The following is an 11,977-nucleotide window of genomic DNA, read 5'->3' as shown; positions in this document are numbered from 1 at the left end:
CTTGGAGAAGGGACCAGGCGTGAGCACGGACTCGAATGACTCTTGTTGCACGTTGGGTCGCGGTCGCCTGCTCCATGCTGAGCCGCCCGTGTCTGTTGCGCCGTCTGAACCGGCCGCGTGGAGACTGAGCTAGTCAGCTAGCCCATACCAAATTATCAAGCAGTACTAGTACTCATCATGGTAAGCTACAGAGTTTGATCCCCACTTGCTATGTACGTGAAAAAAAGATATCAAGTGCTACTAGCACAAGTCGGATCTGAAGAAACAATCAAGAAAAGGAAAAACTACAAGGGGAGTCAAACCGATTACGACCAGGCCCGGCCCTGAGGGGGGGCAGGGGGGGGGCGGCCGCCCCGGGCCCCCAAAAGCCAGGGGCCCCCTCCCAGGGTATGCGTGCTGTATATCGGCCCATAAGGCCTGCTGCCTTCTCCACGGAAAAAGGTAACCCAGCGTACGTACGCAATTAGCGTTAGCGTTGGGAGTCCTCACGTTGTTTTCCTTCGATTGATTTGTCTAAAAAAGGTAGTTTTCCATTGATTCTTAGATCGTGAGATATTTCTTAAAAAAAACGCTCGTGAGATCCCTAATTACGTAGTCACTTTCCCCCTAATCCAGAAGTCCCGATTCCCATCTCAGGCGGCAGCGGAGGCGCAGGTGGTGCAGCATGCACAACATCGCCGAGCGCCTCCGGTCTCCACTCTCCAGCCTTTACGCACACGGCGTACATCACCTCATCGCCGAGTTTCATCAGCCACGCGATCTCGACTAATTCACGAGGTATATCAGATAATCATTCCCTATCTCCTATTCCCAGATCCTATATATATGTTGCTATTTGCAAATTAAGTAATTTACCTTCGACTAACATTGTGTAGCCTTTGATACCATTTTTTTTATATTTTCAGCATTGTATTATCATGTCGTCTAAAAAGTACTCATTCGATAGGGATAAAAGAAAAAGAAAACAACGTGAGGTCTTCTTGGTAGAATCACAGAGATGAACGATGATACTAGTGCGTCGATGAACAAGGTGATACTAGTGCGTCGATGAACAAGATGATGAACCCCTGACACTCATGGTGTTTGAAGATATATTTGGATATTTATTGAGAACGGGCACCCTGAATCATTCAATGATAATGAACTTGAAAAGTGTTGCACAAATTGCATAAACTATGTCTCTCGATGGTTCATCTGATGCTGGGGTATATGATTTTATTTTGCAATTAAAGGTTATAAAGTTCACTTGCCCAATGGCTTAATGTTGATATGAAGATTTTCGATCATGTGATATAGTTGATTATTATGCTAATGTCTCCATTGCTTATCACATCTTATTTGCCGTGCATGTGACTATCGCATTGGTTGGAAGAAGCTTCTCAAAGTCGAATTATTGAAAAACTATTTGAGTTCACTAATAATTCAAGAGAGTGATTGATTTGGCAACGTTACACATATAGAAGAAATTATTGGATAAGGCTGACATTGATCATAGGTGAATTAATATCAAGGAATGCTAGAAGAATCTTTTTAAGGTAATATGTATAAATCATTTCATATGAATATTGTATTTTAAGTGTTTATTGGTTTCATTTCATATATATGTATATATTCTGTTAAAAAATATGTATATATTCACTATTATTATGTTTAAATTAAGGGCCCCGAGTTTTAGTTTCGCCCCGGGCCCCCGAAATTTCAGGACCGGCCCTGATTACGACCCGGCCTCTGAGTCGCCGTCGAGCACGCTTCCGCCGTTCGGGCCACCGCGGTCGTTCTGAGCCTGCCGTTGCTGTCTCTGAGGCTACAAGCCATGGCTTCGAGCCGGCCACATGCCTCTGCGGCTGTGCCTTGGCCCCGTTCGACCCGCCGCGATCTCCATTGCTTTAACCCGCGACTGTGAGCCGCTTACGGGCTTCCGTTGCACTCGCCTGTAAGTTGTTCAGACGATTTTTTCAAATCGCTAGTTGAGCTTGGTGCAAGCTGCAATGGGACTCACGTATCTGTCAGTAAATATTGACTTTGGTTGACTAAACTAGACTACGGGATGCTCAACCTGGGAGTCACTTTGGGTTCCAACGGGAGTCAACCGAGTTGACCGTCACCCGGAAACGAACGGAGACACGGCCTCCGCTGATGCACCACCACTACTGCGGCTAGATTGCCGCGGGCCTCGACCACAGCCGCGCCTGGCTGATTCCGCTGCCCCCGTGGCCGCGTCAGGCCACTTCTGCCTGTGCCGAGCTGCTAGTGCGCTTCGCCTCCTCTGAGCCGCCAGTGCGCCTTGCTGCCACCGACGACCTCGCCCCGAGCCGGCTACTCCACCTCCCGCCGCGCTCACACCAGCTGCCATCCAGGCGTTCCATTGCTTGATGGAGAAAAGAAAGATACAGAAGGAGTCAGCATGATTTATGTTTATCACTTCTCCTCAAAGAGATAGCAACGGGAGTAGTACTATTCTAGTGCCAAAGTGTTATCCAACAGTATCCAGCATTATTTAACATCAGTATCCATGATCATCCGACAAAAAATATATCAGGTGCTATCTTTTCTATATATGTTATCAGTGCATATTAAATTGTTTGAGAACAATTACTCTGGTCTGTGCTATTTTTTCGCAGGACTATTATTCGTTACAAAGGTGTTGCAAAGGAACGTGCGCCAATATTATTTTTTGCACTACCGCGGACGAGAGAGTCGTCACCCCCGCTACATCAACGCACGCGGTTGACTCGTCGTCCGCGCCCGCGGCCGATTCACACGCGTCTGTGCCGCTTCCAACGCGGTGGTCGACTCTTCCGTCCGCGCCGGCTTACAGCACCGCGGTCGACTCTTCCGTCCGCGCTGGCTTACAGCACCGCGGTCGACTCTTCCGTCCGCACCGGCTTACAACGTCGCAGCCGACTCATTTATTGTCCGGACGAGTCAGGTGGTATCCATCTAAAATATATTTTATTGGCACATATTATTTTTGTCGAAGAGAAGTTTATCTTTGCCTTGGTCTGCAATATTTTTGATGCAGGACAATTGTCCACTATATCAAAATGACGTGGTTAACTCGCCCGCACCGGCTTACAGTGCCACGACCGACTCATCTGTCCGTGCCGCCTTTGATGTTACGGTCGTCTTTACCGTCCGTTTCTCGCGGCCTGGTTTACATCAACACACCTGGCCACACTTGTCTGGATGAGCTGTTTATTCAATATGAGCAAGTCACTACTTGGGAAGCCCGGTTTTCTTCCAACAATTTGGAGGCAAATTATCATATATTATCAGCCGCCGTCTGCACTGGATGGTTCAATGGGCAGTCGCATAAGTCGCTGCCACTACAATTTGGTTAAACTTCAAACAGCTCGTTGGAAGGAGCCATTGGCCGAGTTGCTGACACGGCTCATACGGTATCATTTATAACCCGCCGTAGTCACCTCAACCTTCTGTGGATTCACATCGCGTTATCAACGCCAATGATATACACCTTCTGCTATGGTCAAATATGGAGAATCTCAAGCCAACTCTTTGAGTCATCTTGAGACTCGGGGGCTACAATGGTATGGCTCGGTAAAATTAGCCAGTTTCAATGAATTCAAGAACTCCGGGTCATTGAAGGGAAGATAACCCGGCCCCGGAGGCTACTCTTTATTGGCGAATATTTAAAGGCCGTCAGAAAAATTTCCGGCTTAAAATGAAGATTCCGGTTTAAAATATAGCTCAAGAGACATCTCTCTCCTGCAAAGCTTTGAAGCTATCAAATCCGGTTCAAAATCCGGCTCAAGGTAAATTTGTTTCTCACAAAGTTTTGAAGCTTTTAAATCCGGTTTAAAATTCTGGTTTAAAAAGATTTAATCTCTCGCAAGTTCGAGTTCTCAGAAAAATTAAAGGTTGCCAAAAGAACTTGCTGCCATGATACGCGGTTCAAACTTGGATATCCTGCTTTACGACTTATCTTATTATGATCACTTGGGGGCTTCCTGCTCATCGAGCATAGCTATCATTACCCTCTTGATCGGCGCAATGCCAAAACTTATATGGTCACTTGGGGGCTTCCTGTTCAAACATAGGTCGTATTCGAACCAAAAAGAGCATAGCTGTCGAAACCCTTTTGATTGGCATCGCCAAAGCCACTGGGGGCTATATGATCGTATTCGAATCTTAGCTCAACCCCTTTGGAACGGTTTACTGATCGTATCCGAATTAGAAGCCTCAAAAAGTTTTATTCTGTCTCTGGTAAAGTTTATTGCAGCCACAATTACTTAACTCGAGACCTTTTTGGGATTATATCTCAAATATATATAAGTGTTTTATGCTTAACCCGGCTTGACGTTTGACTATAACTCGCCATTTTATGACAATCATCATCTATGTGGAAGCATTGGCTTCTAAGGATTGGGTTATCACCCTTACTGCACATGTTATGTAAGCCGGCAGTACAAATTCAATATCACAGTGGTTATATGTGAGATATTATGACCCGCCCTGGTTTTGACGCTAAGTCGCCAGGGCATATGTTGTTTAAACTCTCTGCAGGATTTGCAGAAATATGACAAATAAATGATTAAGTTCAAAGCTCATTACCAAAATTGATGCTTCAAAATGATTATCCGTTCTGGATTTTTCTCAAAAGGCTATAAGCCGCCGGGTCATAAAAATTCCGGTTTACAATGAAGGCGTATTGAATCGCCATCGGCCAAGAGCCGCCGGGTATTTAAACTCCGGATTTACTTGTCAATAGATAAGGTATTTGAAATCTTTAAATAGCCAAACTTGGCCGGATTTTCATGATGATATTGAATGATTGAGGTTTTCATACTGGATTATATTATTCAAATCTTGAATAGCCAACATGGCTGGATTTCTATTATGATTATCAATAACCGGTATTATGATTGAGGTTTTCAAAGTCGCTTTAGCGCAACAGCTATTATCTTTATCAATGGGCATGATTTATTTTACAATGGAGGAAATAGTCCCGAGTCGCTGCAGGCTTACGACCCGGCACTTGGGGGCTACATTATTCAAGTTGAGGTTACATCAAATATGCAAGTCTCATGTCGCTGCAAGCATGCACCATGACACTTGGGGGCTAATGCCAAGTCATTTTTATTGGCCTTATTGAAGACCCGACTCATCCCATTGTAATGAGCCGGCCCTTGGGGGCTACCAATTTCTCCTGTTAAAATTCAAGATACACAAGCCTTATTCCATTATATATTGAAGGATCCACTGCTCAGTTGGTAAAGCACAAAGCTCTTAACCTTGTGGACGTGGGTTCAAGCCCCAGGATGGGGGTAACATCATATGATATTATTTTCAATGAAAAGTCCCAGCTCAGTATTATCTTACTAAGCCGGCCCTTGGGGGCTACACGTTACTGCTCAAATTTACATCATCATATTTACAAAGTCCCTGCTCATTATTACATAATGGCCCGACACTTGGGGGCTAATGCATATTGCTCTTTGCTGAAGACAATTCTAGGATGACCCGGCTACACTACTATGGCTATAGCCGACTCATGGGGGCTACACAGCTGGATTTTATTTAAAGCCATGGTGATAAGTCCCGGCTTATTCATGCTGATTAAACCGGCCCTTGGGGGCTACAGGTAATATGGATATAAGGGAGAAATATGTTCAAATTCTCAGTTTTGAGCAGATCGGATTGACCCGGTGTTTGCAACAATCATGATCTGGTGTCACCAATAATTATGACCCGGCGTCGGCTACAATTATGACCCGGTGCTATCAATATTTACAAGCCGGTAATTTTGGTTATGATAAACCGGCAAATTTTACCTCTTCAAGCCGGCTGAAAGTCAGATGAGTATTTCAAGACCAATATGTTTTAAGCCAGCGCTTTGGAAGCCAATTCAAGTGGATTATTTCTTACAATATTTCTCTACAAGAGACCAATGCCAGCAAATTGACTCCGAAGCTGGCCTATTTACCGGGATTTCTCAAAAGAAGTATCTGGATTTTTTGCATTCACAAAGTTTGAACATATCTACTAAAGGGGATTTGCTATGAGTACATGGGCATGTATCAAGAAGGAAATGACAAGGATTTAAAAATGATCAAGTGCCGGCTTACAAGAATATTTAACCCGGAGTACAACCTGTCAGTTTGTTCTTGTGTTTATGTTGCAGATCAGTTTAACATGGATAAATCCAAATTAAACTTGGGGGCTAATGTCGGGGATATACCCCGCGGTATGACCCGGCTGGATGTATAACCCACCCGGACTTGGTGACTCACTAATGACCCGCCCTGACTGGACGACACACTAAGTGACCCGCCCGATCCTGGCGACTTATGGGTGACCTGGCAAGCGGATCAGAGGAGCGACAAGACCCGGGGGCCCAGGAGGCTCAAGGCCCAGAAGGTCGGCTTACGTTATGGCAGGCCGGCTTAAGAGGAAAGGCGTTAGGAATATCTCCCTTACAAGGAATCAAGAACCAGACTTGTATCCGGCTTGTAGTAGAAGATAGGCTAGTCCTAATCCTATTTGGACTCCACATGTAACCTTCCCCTCTAACTTATATAAGGAGGGGCAGGGGTCCCCAAAGGGGGACGGGAAGAAGAAACAATCTCTAGGGCTAGACACAAAGAGCCGGCTTACCGGCGACTCTCTCGTGATCATAATGAGACCTAGCCTCAAACAGCATGTAGGGTTTTTACCGGATGATGTTTCCCGGGGCCCAAAGCTGTCTAAATCCCTGTCTTGTGTGTTGCGTCTCTCGTCCCGATCAACCCCTCTCAAGCTACCGCCTAGATGCTTTGGCCTCATGACTAAGTCCTCACCCTAGGACATCTGCCGTGACTATTCCACGACAATGACTTGCAAAGGGTACGAGATAAATGGTAATACATTTTACACGATCGCCCAAGATAAGAAGAGCACCAACCAAAACAGTGGTGTCCGCTTTGATGCTGAAACCAAGACGGGAAAGGAAACATATTATGGTTATATACAGGACATATGGGAACTTGACTATCGACGTGGTTTGAAGGTCCCTTTGTTTCGGTGCAAATGGGTCAATATGACACGAGGCGGGGTAACGGAAGACCCGCAGTACGGAATGACAATAGTGGATCTCAACAATCTTGCGTACGCAGACGAACCATTCGTCCTAGCCAATGATGTGGCACATGTTTTCTATGTGAAGGACATGTCTACCAAGCCGAGAAAAAGAAAAGATAAGGAAGCGAATGCATCGTACGATGAGCCAAAGCGACACATAGTTCTTTCTGGGAAGAGAAACATCGTGGGAGTGGATGACAAGACAGACATGTTAGAAGATTATGAAAATTTTGATGAAATTGCTCCATTCACAGTGAATATTGACCTGAGCATCCCGTTAAATAATGAAGATTTTCCATGGTTATGGCGCAAAGGGACACACGCGAAGAAAAAGTTTCACACCCAAAGATCTTGGATGTGATCGGCTTCACTATCATCACTTTCTTCTGTGTTTCACACCCAGAAGGGAATCTCTGTAATAGTTAGGGTAGTTATGTGTTTTGGCATTTGAAACGCGAAGAAATTTTATGTGCAAACAAATTCTTTCATGCCTTTACTGATTTTTAAAGTTAAGTTATTCACAAACTAGTGATTCACACTAATTTCAAATAATTCAAAATTTAAACTAGTCAAATTTGAAAACTACGGGCACTAACAGAAAGTTTGTAATTTTTGTACCTAAAGCAAAAAATATTCACAAAGAAACTCTAAATACACAAAAAACAACTCAAAAATAAATAAAGCAAAAAAAAATAAAAATAAAGCCCGCCTACTGGGCTAGAGCGGCCTGCATACGACTAGAAACCCAACCTGTTGTTGGGCCAGGATGCAGGCCCACAAAGGCCCAGTAGGCCCACAGGGCAGCACATAACATGTAGGCCCAGTAGGCCTGCTTTGGAGAGGAGCTCGAGAGAGATACCGCACGGGGGGTTATAAACCAGTGCGGACACCCCTTGGCTAGCGAGGTGGGACTAAAATTGCCGCACCGCACCTGCGCCAGCGCACCCCTTTTAGTACCGGGTGGTGGCACCAACCGGTACTAAAGGGGGGCCTTTAGTACCGGTTGGAGTTGTTGGAAATATGCCTTAGAGGCAATAATAAAAGGATTATTATTATATTTCCTTATTCATGATAATTGTCTTTTATTCATGCTATAATTGTCTTTTATTCATGCTATAATTGTGTTATCCGGAAATCATAATACATGTGTGAATAAATAGACACCAACATGTCCCTAGTAAGCCTCTAGTTGACTAGCTCGTTGATCAACAGATAGTCATGATTTCCTGACTATGGACATTGGATGTCATTGATAACGAGATCACATCATTAGGAGAATGATGTGATGGACAAGACCCAATCCTAAACATAGCACAAGATCATATAGTTCGTTTGCTAGAGTTTTTCCAATGTCAAGTATCCTTTCCTTAGACCATGAGATCGTGTAACTCCCGGATATCGTAGGAGTGCTTTGGGTGTGCCAAACGTCACAAGTAACTGGGTGACTATAAAGGTATACTACGGGTATCTCCGAAAGTTTCTATTGGGTTGACATGGATCAAGACTGGGATTTGTCACTCCGTATGACGGAGAGGTATCTCTGGGCCCACTCGGTAATGCATCATCATAATGAGCTCAAAGTGATCAAGTGTCTGGTCACGGGATCATGCATTACGGTACGAGTAAAGTGACTTGCCAGTAACGAGATTGAACAAGGTATTGGGATACCGACGATCGAATCTCGGGCAAGTAACGTACTGATTGACAAAGGGAATTGTATACGGGGTTGCTTGAATCCTCGACATCGTGGTTCATCCGATGAGATCATCGAGGAGCATGTGGGAGCCAACATGGGTATCCAGATCCCGCTGTTGGTTATTGAACGGAGAGCCTTCTCGGTCATGTCTACATGTCTCCCGAACCCATAGGGTCTACACACTTAAGGTTCAGTGACGCTAGGGTTATTAGGAAGACTTGTATGTGATTACCGAATGTTGTTCGGAGTCTCGGATGAGATCCCGGACGTCACGAGGAGTTCCGGAATGGTCCGGAGGTAAAGATTTATATATGGGAAGTTATCATACGGTCGCCGGAAAGGTTCGGGGGCATATCGGTATTGTACCGGGGCCACCGGAGGGGTTCCGGGGGTCCACCGGGAGGGGCCACCTCTCCCGGAGGGCCTTATGGGCTGTATGAGGAAGGGATCCAGCCCAAAGTGGGCTGGGGCGCCACTTTCCCCTAGGGCCCATGCGCCTAGGGTGGGGGAAACCCTAAAGGGGGTGCCCCCTTGCTTGGGGGGCAAGCCCCCTCCCCTTGGCCGCCGCCCCCCTAGGAGATTGCATCTCCTAGGGCCGGCGCCCCCCCTTAGGCCCCCTATATATAGTGGGGGGGGGAGGAAGGGCCTCACACCCTTGCCCCTGGCGCCCCCCTCTCCCCTCCAACACCTCCTCCTCCTCCATAGAGCTCGGCGAAGCCCTGTCGGAGTACTGCATCTCCACCATGACCATGCCGTCGTGCTGCTGCTGGAGCCATCTTCCTCAAGCTCTCCTTCCCCCTTGCTGGATCAAGAAGGAGGAGACGTCACGCTGACCGTACGTGTGTTGAACACGGAGGTGCCGTCCGTTCGGTGCTAGGATCTCCGGTGATTTGGATCACGTCGAGTACGACTACCTCATCCCCGTTCTTTGAATGTTTCCGCTCGCGATCTACAAAGGTATGTAGATGCATCCAATCACTCGTTGCTAGATGAACTCATAGATGGATCTTGGTGAAACCGTAGGAAATTTTTTGTTTTCTGCAATGTTCCCCAACAGTGGCATCATGAGCTAGGTCTATGCGTAGTTCTCTTTGCACGAGTAGAACACAATTTGTTGTGGGCGTAGATGTTGTCAACTTTCTTGCCGCTACTAGTCTTATTTTGCTTCAGCGGTATTGTGGGATGAAGCGGCCCGGACCAACCTTACACGTACGCTTACGTGAGACCGGTTCCACCGACTAACATGCACTAGTTGCATAAGGTGGCTGGCGGGTGTCTGTCTCTCCCACTTTAGTTGGAGCGGGTTCGATGAAAAGTGTCCTTATGAAGGGTAAATAGAAGTTTACAAATCACGTTGTGGCTTTCACGTAGGTAAGAAAACGTTCTTGCTAGAACCCTATTGCAGCCATGTAAAACTTGCAACAACAATTAGAGGACGTCTAACTTGTTTTTGCAGCAAGTGTTTTGTGATGTGATATGGCCAGAATTGTGATGAATGATGAATGATATATATGTGATGTATGAGATGTTCATGTCATTGTAATAGGAATCACGACTTGCATGTCGATGAGTATGACAACCGGCAGGAGCCATAGGAGTTGTCTTTATTTTTTGTATGACCTGCGTGTCATTGAGAAACGCCATGTAAATTACTTTACTTTATTGCTAAACGTGTTAGCCATAGTAGTGGAAGTAATAGTTGGCGAGCAACTTCATGGAGACACGATGATGGAGATCATGATGATGGAGATCATGGTGTCATGCCGGTGACAAGATGATCATGGAGCCCCAAGATGGAGATCAAAGGAGCTATGTGATATTGGCCATATCATGTCACTATTATTATTTGATTGCATGTGATGTTTATCATGTTTTTGCATCTTGTTTACTTAGAACGATGGTAGTAAATAAGATGATCCCTCATAATAATTTCAAGAAAGTGTTCCCCCTAATTGCGCACCGTTGCGACAGTTCGTTGTTTTGAAGCACCACGTGATGATCGGGTGTGATAGATTCCAACGTTCACATACAACGGGTGTAAGATAGATTTACACGTGCAAACACTTAGGTTGACTTGACGAGCCTAGCATGTACAGACATGGCCTCAGAACACAGAAGACCGAAAGGTCGAGCATGAGTCGTATAGAAGATACGATCAACATGAAGATGTTCACCGACGTTGACTAGTCCGTCTCACGTGATGATCAGACACGGCCTAGTTAACTCGGATCATGTTATACTTAGATGAGTGGAGGGATGTCTATCTGAGTGGGAGTTCATTGAATAATTTGATTAGATGAACTTAATTATCATGAACTTAGTCTAAAATATTTACAATATGTCTTGTAGATCAAATGGCCAACGTTGTCCTCAACTTCAACGCGTTCCTAGAGAAAACCAAGCTGAAAGACGATGGTAGCAACTATACGGACTGGGTCCGGAACCTGAGGATCATCCTCATAGCTGCCAAGAAAGATTATGTCCTACAAGCACCGCTAGGTGAAGCACCTGTTCTCCCTGCTGAACAAGACGTTATGAACGCTTGGCAGACACGTTCCGATGATTACTCCTTCGTCCAGTGCGGCATGCTTTACAGCTTAGAGCCGGGGCTCCAAAAGCGTTTTGAGAGACACGGAGCATATGAGATGTTCGAAGAGCTGAAAATGGTTTTCCAAGCTCATGCCCGGGTCGAGAGATATGAAGTCTCCGACAAGTTCTTCAGCTGTAAGATGGAGGAAAATAGTTCTGTCAGTGAGCACATACTCACTATGTCTGGGTTACATAACCGCCTGACTCAGCTGGGAGTTAATCTCCCGGATGACGCGGTCATTGACAGAATCCTCCAGTCGCTTCCACCGAGCTACAAGAGCTTTGTGATGAACTTCAATATGCAGGGGATGGAAAAGACCATTCCTGAAGTATTTGCAATGCTGAAATCAGCAGAGGTAGAAGTCAAAAAGGAACATCAAGTGTTGATGGTGAATAAAACCACTAAGTTCAAGAAGGGCAAGGGTAAGAAAAACTTCAAGAAGGACGGCAAGGGAGTTGCCGCGCCCGGCAAGCAAGCTGCCGGGAAGAAGCCAAAGAATGGACCCAAGCCCGAGACTGAGTGTTTTTATTGCAAGGGAAGTGGTCACTGGAAGCGGAACTGCCCCAAATACTTAGCGGACAAGAAGGCCGGCATCACGAAAGGTATATGTGGTA

The 11,977-nt window shown here is 45.7% G+C and overlaps 1 long non-coding RNA gene across 1 annotated transcript; it reads left to right on the top strand.

Annotated features, from left to right (window-relative positions):
* The first annotated feature begins 478 nt into the window (after positions 1 to 478).
* Positions 479 to 1,313, top strand: LOC123108499 (uncharacterized). Its single transcript, XR_006451920.1, has 3 exons — positions 479 to 522; positions 616 to 777; positions 906 to 1,313. It is a non-coding gene; the product is annotated as an uncharacterized lncRNA (long non-coding RNA).
* The last annotated feature ends 10,664 nt before the right edge of the window (positions 1,314 to 11,977 follow it).

Source organism: Triticum aestivum, chromosome 5A (assembly GCF_018294505.1).
Source record: "Triticum aestivum cultivar Chinese Spring chromosome 5A, IWGSC CS RefSeq v2.1, whole genome shotgun sequence".
Classification (NCBI taxonomy): domain Eukaryota; kingdom Viridiplantae; phylum Streptophyta; class Magnoliopsida; order Poales; family Poaceae; genus Triticum; species Triticum aestivum.
Note: the sequence above shows the minus strand (reverse complement) of the source record. Positions and strands in the feature narration are given on the sequence as shown.